The 13,670-nt window shown below is 37.0% G+C and overlaps 1 pseudogene; it reads right to left on the bottom strand.

Moving 5' to 3' along the window:
- Positions 1-13,173: 13,173 nt before the first annotated feature.
- On the bottom strand, positions 13,174-13,266 carry LOC120095804 (U5 spliceosomal RNA; annotated as a pseudogene).
- Positions 13,267-13,670: the final 404 nt, after the last annotated feature.

Raw genomic sequence — 13,670 nt, 5'->3', positions numbered from 1 at the left:
ATATCACTGATATTAATTTCCAAATATGCATTTGTGTACATATAGAAGTCCATAAAATGTGTCCTCCCTGTTTTTATACAAAAGACAAGACTTTGGCTTAATATTTTGCCAAGGATATCTGTTTGTCCTTTACAAACAAATTGTATTTGAATATACTAACATAATGTTCTTTGTCATTTTATAAATTCAGGATTGCTTAATGTTCTAAGATCCAGTAGAAGACGGCTACAATAGCTTAAAATGGGTTGAGGCAAATCCAATTTGAATCTCTCATTCCCGCAGCTGATTCATTTCCTTCTGTGCTAGTATTTTGGTTTGTCAATGCTTTGTCTTCCTAGACGACAAAATGTTCCAATTGCTCACTGATAAATAAGAGCAGTACTGATTTTAATGACAGGCAAATTGTTCAGACTTCATACAAGAATCAGAAATGAATATGGTGATAGGATTTGGGAAGCAACAGTCTCAGCCTGATCCAGCTTTCCTCTTTTATGCATAATGACATTCACAAGACCATTCAAGAACAAATGTGTGCTATTAAATTTTATCGCAGTATTTAGAATGTAACATCTTAAATTAACTTGCATCATGACCATCAAATATTAAATAATATAATAGTCTTCCTTTAAAAAAAACACTGAAACTCTTTACAGTATTATGAAGAGTCAAAACATGTTTTTTTTCATAATTTTATATGAGGAATAAAGGGAAGGAAAAATCTGAACACATCATTAATTTAAGTGAAGAACACATCCAAATTTTACTCTTCTCAGTAGTACCCTTTGTAGCACTGAAAAATGGACTTTCATTTTAAAAAAAATATTTATAACAAAAGAATAAAAACAATGAGTTTCTATCAGCAGAAACCATGCTCTGCTTTCCCCATTGTTAGTCTCTGAAAAGGACTGATGGGTAAAATTGCTTATGAGATGGATTGCTTTGTTTCTTTTTCATTCACTTAACCAGCAGGAAGTTGATAATGTGCTGTTTCACATTAGGGTATTTTAGCTGTAAAAATATTTTATAACCAGGAATAAACAAATGACTTCAAGTTACATTAACAATCCAATTCACAAAGAAATGGCTGAGCACCAGAATAGAGTCAAAGCAAATTTGAAGATAGACGGTTTTAAAGACCTAGTTCAAAGTGTTTGTGATTGTGAGCTTGCAAGATATCCCTGTAGAAAAGATGCCTGGCACTGTGCCCAATGACCTGAGTTGGACCCCAGGAACACTACATTGAAATGGGAGATCCAGCATTCATAAGTTTATATAAAAAATTATCATTGTGTGTTACCTTTTGGCTATTTCCTTTTAAAATTTCTGGGACTGTTGAAATAAGAATCTTGAAAGTTTTTTTTTTTTTTTTTTTTTATTAACTTGAGTATTTCTTATATACATTTCGAGTGTTATTCCCTTTCCCGGTTTCCGGGCAAACATCCCCCTCCCTCCTCCCCTTCCTTATGGGTGTTCCCCTCCCCATCCTCCCCCCATTGCCGCCCTCCCCCAACAGTCTAGTTCACTGGGGGTTCACTCTTAGCAGGACCCAGGGCTTCCCCTTCCACTGGTGCTCTTACTAGGATATTCATGCTACCTATGAGGTCAGAGTCCAGGGTCAGTCCATGTATAGTCTTTAGGTAGTGGCTTAGTCCCTGGAAGCTCTGGTTGCTTGGCATTGTTGTACATATGGGGTCTCGAGCCCCTTCAAGCTCTTCCAGTTCTTTCTCTGATTCCTTCAACGGGGGTCCTATTCTCAGTTCAGTGGTTTGCTGCTGGAATTCGCCTCTGTATTTGCTGTATTCTGGCTGTGTCTCAAAGGAGCGATCTACATCCGGCTCCTGTCAGTCTGCACTTCTTTGCTTCATCCATCTTGTCTAATTGGGTGGCTGTATATGTATGGGCCACATGTGGGGCAGGCTCTGAATGGGTGTTCCTTCAGTCTCTGTTTTAATCTTTGCCTCTCTCTTCCCTGCCAAGGGTATTCTTGTTCCCCTTTTAAAGAAGGAGTGAAGCATTCACATTTTGATCATCCGTCTTGAGTTTCATTTGTTCTAGGCATCTAGGGTAATTCAAGCATTTGGGCTAATAGCCACTTATCAATGAGTGCATACCATGTATGTCTTTCTGTGATTGGGTTAGCTCACTCAGGATGATGTTTTCCAGTTCCAACCATTTGCCTACGAATTTCATAAACTCGTTGTTTTTGATAGCTGAGTAATATTCCATTGTGTAGATGTACCACATTTTCTGTATCCATTCCTCTGTTGAAGGGCATCTGGGTTCTTTCCAGCTTCTGGCTATTATAAATAAGGCTGCGATGAACATTGAAAGGTTTTAATTTCCTTTAAATTCTAGTAAGACCTGAAGTATAAGGTAGATATTTCTATACCATGTATATGTGTATATATCAGTTTTCTCTTCCATGAATATACACTGTAGCCTTTTGATCATCATCCAATAAGCCAGTTAATATTTACATTGGTCATAGGTCTTAGATTATTGAGAACAATGTAAGAAACATTTCATTTCTATAAAACATGATCCTGTGAAAGTGAGAAAATCTGTGCTTACTATTCATCTGATGGAAATTATGCAAAAACTAGAAAGCAAGCAAGAAGGAAAGAATATAGATAGATAGATAGATAGATAGATAGATAGATAGATAGATAGATAGATAGATTTATAGAAGAATTTTCATCCAGCAACACAGCTGCTCTGCCGAGTGATTACATCCAAAGACCTGGGTTTGCATGATTTCTTTAGATTGCGGACAAACCACACACCTTTATTCTATCTACCTAGAATGCAGAGGGGTCTTTATTACACCTTTAAGGTAGAAAGGTTCCTTGGTTAAGGAAGCAGCCAAGTTTGAAAGTGAAGTATAATTGAGGGGCAAACAAAGTGACAGAGCAGAGAAAGATATGACAGAATGAATCTGAGATAGGAAACACCTCACTGTCATGGCTCTGGTATAGGGAAGAGAAGCTCTATCAGAGCAGCAGAGGGAGAGTCAGTCAATGGAAGTCATTGCAGTGAGTGCTGTGCAGTGAAGTTGAGCTCAGTGCAGGTTAGCAGAGGCCGTTGAAACCAGAAAATAAGAAGGAGCCAGATGATTAGAACAAATTTCCAGAGTTAGACTGAGGCTAAGCAGAGAAATTCAGTGAGAAGCTGGGTGAAGATATATTGAACAAGCCAGTCAGAGGTCAGAAAGAGCAATGGAGGATGAGCTCATTCGGCAGGCAGTCTTGGAAGTGAAATTTGCAACATTTAAAAGATTGAGAAAATAAACAATACCATTACATAATGGACTATAAACCAGAACCAACATTTCTCAGAAGGAAAAAATACAACTAGATAATAAGCACTACAATAAAAATCCCTCATATTCTTAGCCATCAAGGAATTGAGACAAAAAAAATACTTTAAACTTTTTACTTTAAAACTTGTCTTAACCAAGTAAGAAATAACAATACAAATGACACCTGGGTGTGATGAAAATGGTATTCATTTTTTAAAAACGTTTTGTTAGATATATTTCTTTACTTACATTTCAGACGTTATTCCCCTTCCCGGTTTCCTGTCCATTCTTTACACTGTTGGAGGTATTGTAAATTTGTAAATATGTTTGAATCATAGCTCTAAATCTTTCGGTTTGTATATTTAATATGGAGCAAAAGTGGAAGTGAAAAAATGGGAAAAGGCATTTTATGGGAGATACATATAAAAGAACCAGTGATAGTATATTTAGGGAAACAAAGGCAGAAAGATAAAAACCTGAAGGAGGAAAATCATAAAGAAAGAGAGGTACATGAAAATCGGAAAAACTGGAGAGAAAGGTAATACAAATAAAGGTATATAAAAATATGTGAAGGTCTATTATGTCAACACAAGTAAATGTATATAATTTGAGGAATAGAAAAATGCATGCAATATGAAAGAGGAGGTTCTGTGCTATGAGTTTGGGATTAAGTAAGGTTGAGAGAGTTTCTGAAGATAAGAAGGAACTAGCTGATGAATTATCCAAAAAAAATCTATGACAATATCGTATAAAAATCACTGGTCAGTATGTAAATATAAATTAAAAAATAAGTTTGAAGAGAATTATACTACAAGGGTAAGAAATGCTGGTCCCCAGATAACTTTGGGTTTTAAATTACAAATTTCATGCAAGGAACAAGATATTTCTTTACATATTATTGTTCGGGAGACTTCAGAGGTCTTGGAGGTCACACAATCTATTTCCATCACTGTTTTTTTCTCCCTTGTATAGTTACATGGTTCAACTATATTGGTGAAAAGTCCTGTCAGTTTGACTGGAGAACATAGATAAATTTGTCTCAATTGAATTGGAGCATTTCCACCGTGCTGCCAGGCTTCATAAAGTGTTATTTGGGCTACCAAGGAAGAAAGATATCCTTGTTCATATGCAGCCTAGAGTTTATGTGCTACAATATCAAAATGCCAGGCAAAATGTAGGCTCTAGTCCCTGGAACCTACTCCACGGGAAGGAATTCATGTCTTGTCCTGTAACCCTAGTGAAAAAACCCATGTCAATAGAAGTTATAGTCCCCAGCATAGAACATTGTATGTTAGTAAATACCTTTTAAGCATTTAGTTTTATGTTCATAGGTATTGACTGCTCTCAATCTTGGTCTAAAACGTCCCTTTTTCCAGTTGACAACAGTCAGCGGAAAGGGGAAGAAACCATCAGATAGCTGAAAGTTAAAAGATTAAGTGCTGAACTATCAGTGACAACTGTACCCTCCTACCCAAGGCTCAGAAAGTACTTCGCAGAGAATTGGGAAGAATATAAAAGCTGAAGTTGAGAAGAAGTGTTGTGGAGTGATTTCTACTGAATGTGACTAGCCTAGCATGATCTCCAGACACTCTGGTTACCTGGAGAAGACCTTTAATGGATGAGGATTTTCCATGCTTCATGGAAGGTACCATATTTGTTTCCGTGTGTACAGTACCAATGTACTTATAGGGATGTACAATGAAAAAGAGTGAATTTGGGAGCAGACATGTTATAAAGTCTAGGAGATATGCTGAAGGGAATTATAGTAAGTAGAGTAAATTCATATTTAATTGAATATATATAATTCTTTGCAGTAAAGTCAAATTACTATTTTAAATATATACTTACTTTTATTTTTAATGTGCTTAAAGTTGTTTGTTATTGATTTTGTTTTATTGTTTTGTGTTGTTTATTTTGTTTTGGTATTGTTTTTTCTTTTTTGTTTTTGTATATATATATATATATATATATATATATATATATATATATATATATATATAAAACACTTATATGCCTAGTGGCTCCTGAGGCCAATAGAGTTGGTCTTATTCCCAGGAACTGGAGTTATAGATTTATAGACGGTGATAAGCTTCCACATGTGTGTTGGACTGTCTGAATCAACCCAGGTTCTTTGAAAGAGTAGATAATATTAATAACCGCAGAGTCAAATCCCAACCCAAAGTCAAATTAATTTTAAAAGGACTGAAAATCATACTACAGTGAAGAGAAAACACACGGAGTTCTAGTATGATTTAAGGTGATTTTTTGTTGTAATCAAATTCATGTAGAGTATTAAAACATAAAACAGCCATTAGGTATAAAAGATGTGACTCACACTTAAGAGCTGTTTGCTCTAACAATGGCTCCCCCATGTTAAGAACCAAGGTGTTTTAGTTTCATCTTTAATATGAGCCTTAGACTGAAGGTAAGAGAGATGTGCACAGATTCAGTAAGACAGCATCCTAATCTATGTTTGCCTAACTGCAACCTTTTACTTCTTACATGAGTGGAAGCTGAGAAATCCAAGATAAAGACATAGGCTGGCTCCTTGATTCACAGAGAGAAGTCCTTTGTAGTGTTATCATGTGGGTATTAGGTAAGGCAGCTTTGAGGAACTTCTTTTATGAAGATATTTCTTTCATTCATTAGGTTGCTGACTTTAATATACAACCATCTCATAAATCCTACCTTACCACTGTTGGTAGTAGAATTTCAGCAAATGGATTGTGTAGACACATGACAATACAGTCTATAGCACATGTTTTTTGCTATTTCCACTGTAGGTAGAGAATCTCACATCATAATACCCTCGTGTGACTAATAGCATTTCTAGAAGTGAAAAATAATTGCCTTATATATTATATAAATTTGTGTCTGGTGACCATACATTTTTTATTGATAATTAGCAAATAGAGTAATATTACTTTGGTTCCAATATAGTTTATTCAATACATTGATGTGAACAAAAATATTCTTCCACTAGCCTACTTCATTTCAAATACTGAGGTCAGCTTTGCAAACAAAACAGTGGTTATTCAGTGGTAAGAAATTGAATGAATGAAATGAAGTCACAAGGATGTAGGGATAATCTTCACAGAAAAGTGTACTTCCAAAATATAAACAAAACAAACTCTGAGTTTCTTGTTCCTTATGATAATTAATGGATAAATGTTTGTTTAAATTTCTTGAGAAACATCCAAATATTATTATTTCATTATTTCTGCAGCACCTTCGATCACTGATGTATTCATTAACAAGCTTTCATGGGGCACAAATGAATTCAACCAATCCCAGACTGCCTTTCTGTTTATGATATGATAACAATGTCTATTAAATGCTTTATTTGGAAGTTAAATTATATTTGAAAACCGAATCCTATATAAAACCCATTATATTAAGTTATTACAGTATATATGTAGTTTTAGATACTCCTTTGCCACTATAGTAATCATAAGTCTTGTGCCTTCTCATGTGAAGTTTAACTGCATTTTCTTCTTATCCAAGGATGAGGAATTGAACAAAGAACTTGCAAGATCAATCACTTCTTATCAGCCTCCTCCAGCCTACTGTATTTTACTCCACAGTGAGAACACACCCAGATTCACTGAGGTTACAGGTATATTTTACTTACTCCTCCACAGTCTCTTGTTAGTTTCCTTGAAACATTCACTTCTCACAGGGTATGTAGGGCGAATTCAAAGAAAGAAAGAGAAACAAACAAGCACCCACTTCAGGTTATAGGACTTCATGGATTGAAATTATATATTTAACCCACCAGGCATTCTATGTATGTTGTATTTGGTACTTAAGTGAGCTGTGGCAGAGCAAGCCTAGTTTTATCCCAATTCAGCTTGTCTAAATCAGGACTGTACTGGTAGAGAGTTCATTCTAGTTCACAGAACTAAAGACAACAACTCTTGTTGTGACATATATTACATTAATACATTCAGTGATGTGAGATGTAACTACTTCACATAGAGATCATTAAAAACTTCACGTTTTTAACCCAAACCTTCTCTTTAATGGTATCAACCATATATGCCCTTCATAGATTCTCAATATAATCATAGTCACCACTCTGAGTTCACCCACAGGTCCTGATAGAGATAGCTCAGCAGGTTAACAATATTAATAGCCAAAACCTAAGGATGTTAGTTCAATCTTTTATGCCCACAAGAAGAGAAAACAAACTCCCAAGGACTCTATTCTGCCCTCCATATTGTATGCTATGAGTGAGTGTCAGTGCAGAAAACATGTACAGACACACGGACAGAGACACAGATACATGAACAAACACACACACACATACACACACTGTATGTGTGTATATATATATATATATATATATATAGAGAGAGAGAGAGAGAGAGACAGAGACAGAGACAGAGACAGAGACAGAGAGAGACAGACAGAAAGACAGACAGAAAGACAGAGGCAGAGAACAAATTAATTGTGTAAATAAATTAAATGTAATTTTTTAAAGAAGAGAGTCTGAAAACAGCGAGTTTCTTTTCTGTGTCATACTGCTTTAAAAGAATCATTTATTCTACATGTACTTAAAAAAATTTCCAATTCATGAATACAGCTTTGGATTCATGAGAGAGTTTAGGCAGTAGAATATTTCCTACCCAATGACCTTTAAATTGACTAATCTGCATATATTTCACTCCAAAATAGTCAGGAAGAGAGATGTGTAATCACAATGTTTTTCTCCTTTTGAATCCTCCAAACTGAGATAGGTAGATTTATTGTTAAGGTACCAATAGGAAACTCCAATGATACAACAAATTTTTGATAGTTCCATTTTTTTTTTACAATTAAGGTTTTATTGTAGTCAGTCACATATAACAAAATTTAACATTTTAAACAATCTTTAGATGTATATTTCAGTGGGATTAATATATTTTTTCATGCAAAGAAAGAGTTACTATATTTAGTATTTTAGACATTAAAATAAACAAAGATTGGAAACATGACGGTTAAAAGCACAACTTGTTAAACATATTTGCAAACCTTACAGTTTAGAAAATTTAATTACTGTAATCTGAGAAATAATTATAATTAACAAAACAAAAGTTCTGTTATTTGGTCAAAAATATGTGTGCTGAGAAGAAACTCCAGTCTGCACTCAGATGATGTCCTTATGGAGCTCAATGGCTCTACATAGCATTTCTCAGACTGACCTTGGCTTTGCAGATTATAAAACTCAAGCTATGAACCATGACCTCATCTAACTACATGACTCTCTTACTTTTTTATTAGATATATTTTTTATTTACATTTCAAATGTTTTCCCTTTCCTGGTTTCCTGTCCATAAGCTCCCTATCCCTCCCCCTCCCCCATACGGGTGTTCCCCCATCCACCCCCTTTGCTCCCCCCCCCACATTTCTCTGCACTGGGGGTGCAACCTTGGCAGGACCAAGGTCTTCCCCTTCTACTGGTGCCCAAACGAGGATATTCCCTGCTATATATGCAACTGGAGCCCTGGTTAAGTCCATGTACAGTCTTTGAGTAGTGGTTTTGTCCCTGGAAGCTCTGGTTGGTTAGCATTGTTGTTCTTGTGGGGTTGTAGGCCCCTTTATCTCTTTCATCATTCCTCTAATTCCCCCAAAGGGGTTCCTGTTCTCAGTTCAGGGGTTTGCTGCTAGTGTTTACCTCTGTATTAGACATGCTCTGGTTGTGTCTCTCAGGAGACATGTATATCCTGTCCCTTTCAGCATGCACTTTTTAGCTTCATCAATCTTATCTAGTTTGGGTGGCTGAATATATATGGGCCACATGTGGGGCAGACTCTGAATGGCTGTTTCTTCTGTCTCTGCTCTAAACTTTACTTCCATGTCCCCTCCTATGGATATTTTTATTCCCCCTTTTAAGAAGGAGTGGAAGCATCCACATTTTTGTCATCCTTCTTCTTGCCCTTCCTGTGGTCTGTGGATTGCATCTTGTTCAAGCTTTTGGGCTAATATGCACTTATCAATGAGTGCATATCAAGTGTGTTTTCTGTAATTGGGTTACCTCACTCAGTATGATATTTTCTAGTTCATTCCATTTGACTATGAATTTCCTGAAGTCATTGTTTTTGATTACTGAGTAATCCATTGTGTAGATGTACTACATTTTGAATCCATTCCTCTGTTGAAGGGCATCTGGGTTCTTTCCAGCTTCTGGCTATTATAAATAAGGCTGCGATGAACATAGTGGAGCATATGTCTTCGTTGTATGTTAGAGCATCTTTTGGGTATATGCCCAGGAGAGGTTTAGCTGGGTCCTCAGTAGTGCAGTATCCAATTTTCTGAGGATCCTCCAGAATGATTTTCAGAATGGTTGTACCAGTTTGCAGTCCCACCAACAATGGACGAGTGTTCCTCTTTCTCCACATATTGCCAGCATCTGCTGTCACCTGAGGTTTTTTTTTTTCCTACATCTTTATTAAATTGGGCATTTCTTATTTACATTGCAATTGTTATTACATTTCCATGTTTGAAGGCGAACATCCCCCTAGCTCCTCCACCTCCCCTTCTATATGGGTGTTCCCTTCCCCATCATCCTCCCATTACTACCCTCCCCTCAACAATCCCGTTCACTGGGCATTCTGTCTTGGCAAGACCAAGGGCTTCCCCTTCCACTGGTGCCCTTACTAGGCTATTCATTGCTACCTATGCAGTTGGAGCCAAGGGTCAGTCCATGTATAGTCTTTGGGTAGTGGCTTAGTCCCTGGAAGCTCTGGTTGTTTGGCATTGTTGTTCATAAGGGGTCTCAAGCCCCTTTAGCTCTTTCAGTTCTTTCTCTGATTCCTTCAACGGGGGTCCCGTTCTCGGTTCAGTGGTTTGCTGCTGGCATTCACCTATGTATTTGCCGTATTCTGTCTGTGTCTCTCAGGAGAGATCTATATCCGGTTCCTGTCAGCCTGCACTTCTTTGCTTTATCCATCTTATCTAGTTTGGTGGCTGTATATGTATGGGCCACATGTGGGGCTGGCTCCGAATGGGTGTTCCTTCAGCCTCTGTTCTAAACTCTGCCTCCCTATTCCCTCCCAAGGGTATTCTTGTTCCCCTTTTAAAGAAGGAGTGAAGCATTTGCATTTTGGTCATCTGTCTTGAGTTTCATGTGTTATGTGCATCTAGCATAATTCAAGCATTTGGGCTTATGAATGAGTGCATACCATGTGTGTTTTTCTGTGATTGGGTTAGCTCACTCAGGATATTTTCCAGTTCCATCCATTTGCGTATGAATTTCATAAAGTCATTGTTTTTGATAGCTGAGTAATATTCCATTATGGAGATGTAACACATTTTCTGTATCCATTCCTCTGTTGCAGGGCATCTGGGTTCTTTCCAGCATCTGGCTATTATAAATAAGGCTGCTATGAACATAGTGGAGCATGTGTCTTTTTTGTATGTTGGGGCATCTTTTGGGTATATGCCCAAGAGAGGTATAGCTAGGTCCAGGTAGTTCAATGTCCAATTTTCTGAGGAACCTCCAGACTGATTTCCAGAATGGTTGTACCAGTCTGCAATCCCACCAACAGTGGAAGGGTGTTCCTCTTTCTTCACATCCTCACCTGCATATGCTGTGGCCGGAGTTTTTATCTTAGCCATTCTGACTGCTTGGAGGTGGAATCTCAGGGTTGTTTTGAATTGCATTTCTCTGACAACTAAGGATGTTTGAACATTTCTTTTAGTTCCTGTTGGTAATTCGATATTCCTCAGCTGAGAATTTTTTTGTTTAGCACTGTACCCCATTTGTAATAGGGTTATTTGGCTCTCTAGAGTCTAACTTCTTGAGTTCTTTGTATATTTTGGATATTAGCCCTGTATCAGATATAGGATTGGTAGAGATCTTTTCCCAATTTGTTGGTTGTCATTTTGTCCCAATGACAGTGTCTTTTGCCTTTATAGAAGCTTTGCAGTTTTATGAGGTTCCATTTGTCGATTCTTGATCTTACAGCATAAGCCATTGGTGTTGTGTTCAGGAAATTTTCCTCAGTGCCCATGTTTTCGAGAACTTTCTCCACATTTTTTCTATTAATTGGAGTGTATCTGATCCACTTGGACTTAAGCTTTGTACAAGGTAATAAGAATGGATTAATTTGTATTCTTCTACATGTTGACCTCCAGCTAAACCAGCACTATTTGTTGAAAATGCTATCTTTCTTTTATTGGATGGTTTTAGCTCCTTTGTCAAATATCAAGTGGCCATACGTGTGTGGGTTCATTTCTGGGTCTTCAATTCTAATCCACTGGTCTATCTGCCTGTCTCTGTACCAATACCATACAGTTTTTATTACTATTGCTCTGTAATACAGCTTGAGGTCAGGATGGTGATTCCCCAGAAGCTCTTTTATTGTTGAGTATATATGTTGCTCGCATGGGTTTTTTTGTTATTCCAAATGAATTTGCAAATTGCTCTTTCTATCTCTATAAAGAATTGAGTAGGGATTTTAATGGATATTTCCTTGAATCTGTAGATTGCTTAAGGCAAAATGGCCATCTTTACTATATTAATCCTGCCAATCCATGAGCATGAATGGGAGATCTTTCCATCCGCTGAGATCTTCCTCAATTTCTTTCTTCAGAGACTTGAAGTTCTTGTCATACGGATCTTTCACTTGCTTGGTTAAAGTCACACCAAAAGAGTTTATATTATTTGAGGTTATTGTGAATGATGTCATTTCCCTAATTAATTTATCAGCCTGTTTATCCTTTCAATATTCTTACTGATTTGTCTGAATTAATTTTATACCCAACCACTTTGCTGAAGGTGTTTGTCAGCTTTAGTAGTTCTCTGGTGGAACTTTTGTGGTCACTTAACTATACTATCATATCATTTGCAAATAGTGATATTTTGACTTCTTCCCTTCCAATTTGTATCCCTTACACCTGCTTTCATTGTCTGATTGCTCTGGCTAGGATATTGAGTACTATATTGATTTAGTAGGGGGAGAGTGGGCAGCCTTGTCTAGTCCCTGATTTTAGTGGGATTGCTTCAAGTTTCTCTCCATTTAGTTTGATGTTGGCTACCTTTTTGCTGTATATGGCTTTTACTAAATTTAGGTGTGGGCATTGAATTCCTGATCTTTCCAGGACTTTTATCATGAAGGGATGTTGAATTTTGTCAAATGCTTTCTCAGCATCTAATGAAATTATCATGTGGTTCTTATCCTTGGAATTTGTTTATATAGTGGATTAAGTTGATGAATTTCTGTGTATTAAACCATCCCTGCATCTCTGGGATGCAGCCTACTTGATCATGGTGCATGATCCTTTTGATGTGTTCTCTTTTCCTGGGCTGGCATTTGTGTTCTCTTAGGGTCTATATGACATCTGTCCAGGATCTTCTGGCTTTCATGGTCTCTGGTGTGAAGTCTGGTGTAATTCTGATAGGTCTGCCTTTATATGTTACTTGACCTTTTTCCTTTACTGCTTTTAATATTCTTTCTTTTTTTGTGCATTTGGTGTTTTGACTATTACGTGATAGGAGGTCCTTTTCTTCTGGTTCAATCTATTTGGAGTTCTGTAGGCTTCTTGTATGTTTATGGGCATCGCTTTTTTTAGGTTAGGGAAGTTTTCTTCTATAATTTTGTTGAATATATTTACTGGCCCTTTAAGTTGGGAGTCTTTAGTCTCTTCTATACCTATTATCCTTAGGTTTGATCTTCTCATTGTGTCCTGGATTTCCTGGATGCTTTAGGCAAAGAGCATTTTACCTTATCTTTGATAGTTGTGTTGATGTTTTCTATGATATCTTCTGCCCCTGAGAGTCTCTCTTCTATCTTTGCATTCTGTTGGTGATGCTTGTACCTAGGACTCCTGGTCTCTTCCTTAGGTTTTCTATCTCCAGGGTTTTTTCCCTTTGTGCTTTCTTTATTGTTTCTATTTCCATTTTTAAGACTCAGAATTGTTCCTCTCCATGGAAATCTTTAATAAAAGGTGAAAGATTTATATAATCTGAATAGAAACCAGCGTATCTATTTCCATTTTTAAATCCCAGACAGTTATGCTCAATTCCTTCACCTATTTGCTTGTGTTATCCTGTAATTCTTTCAGGGATTTTTGTGTTTCCTCTTTAAGGGTTTCTACTTGTTTACTTGTGTTGTCCTGCATTTCTTTAAGGGAGTTCTTTATGTTCTTCTTAAAGTCCTCCATCATTATCATAAAATGTGATTTTAAATCTAAATCTTGCTTTTCCAGTGTTTTTGGATATCCAGTATTTTCTTTGGTGGGAGACCTGGGCTCTGATGAGGCCAAGTACTCTTGGTTTCTGTTGCTTAGGTCCCTGAGCTTGCTTCTCACCATCGGGTTGTCTCTGGTGTTTGCTTGTCTTGCTGTTTCTGACAGTGACCTGACCCTCCTGTCAGCCTCTGTGTCAGCA

The sequence above is a fragment of the Rattus norvegicus genome, chromosome 11 (genome assembly GCF_036323735.1).
Source record: "Rattus norvegicus strain BN/NHsdMcwi chromosome 11, GRCr8, whole genome shotgun sequence".
In the NCBI taxonomy this organism is placed as follows: domain Eukaryota; kingdom Metazoa; phylum Chordata; class Mammalia; order Rodentia; family Muridae; genus Rattus; species Rattus norvegicus.
The sequence above is the reverse complement of the archived record's forward strand: the minus strand, read 5'-3'. Positions and strand labels throughout refer to the sequence as shown.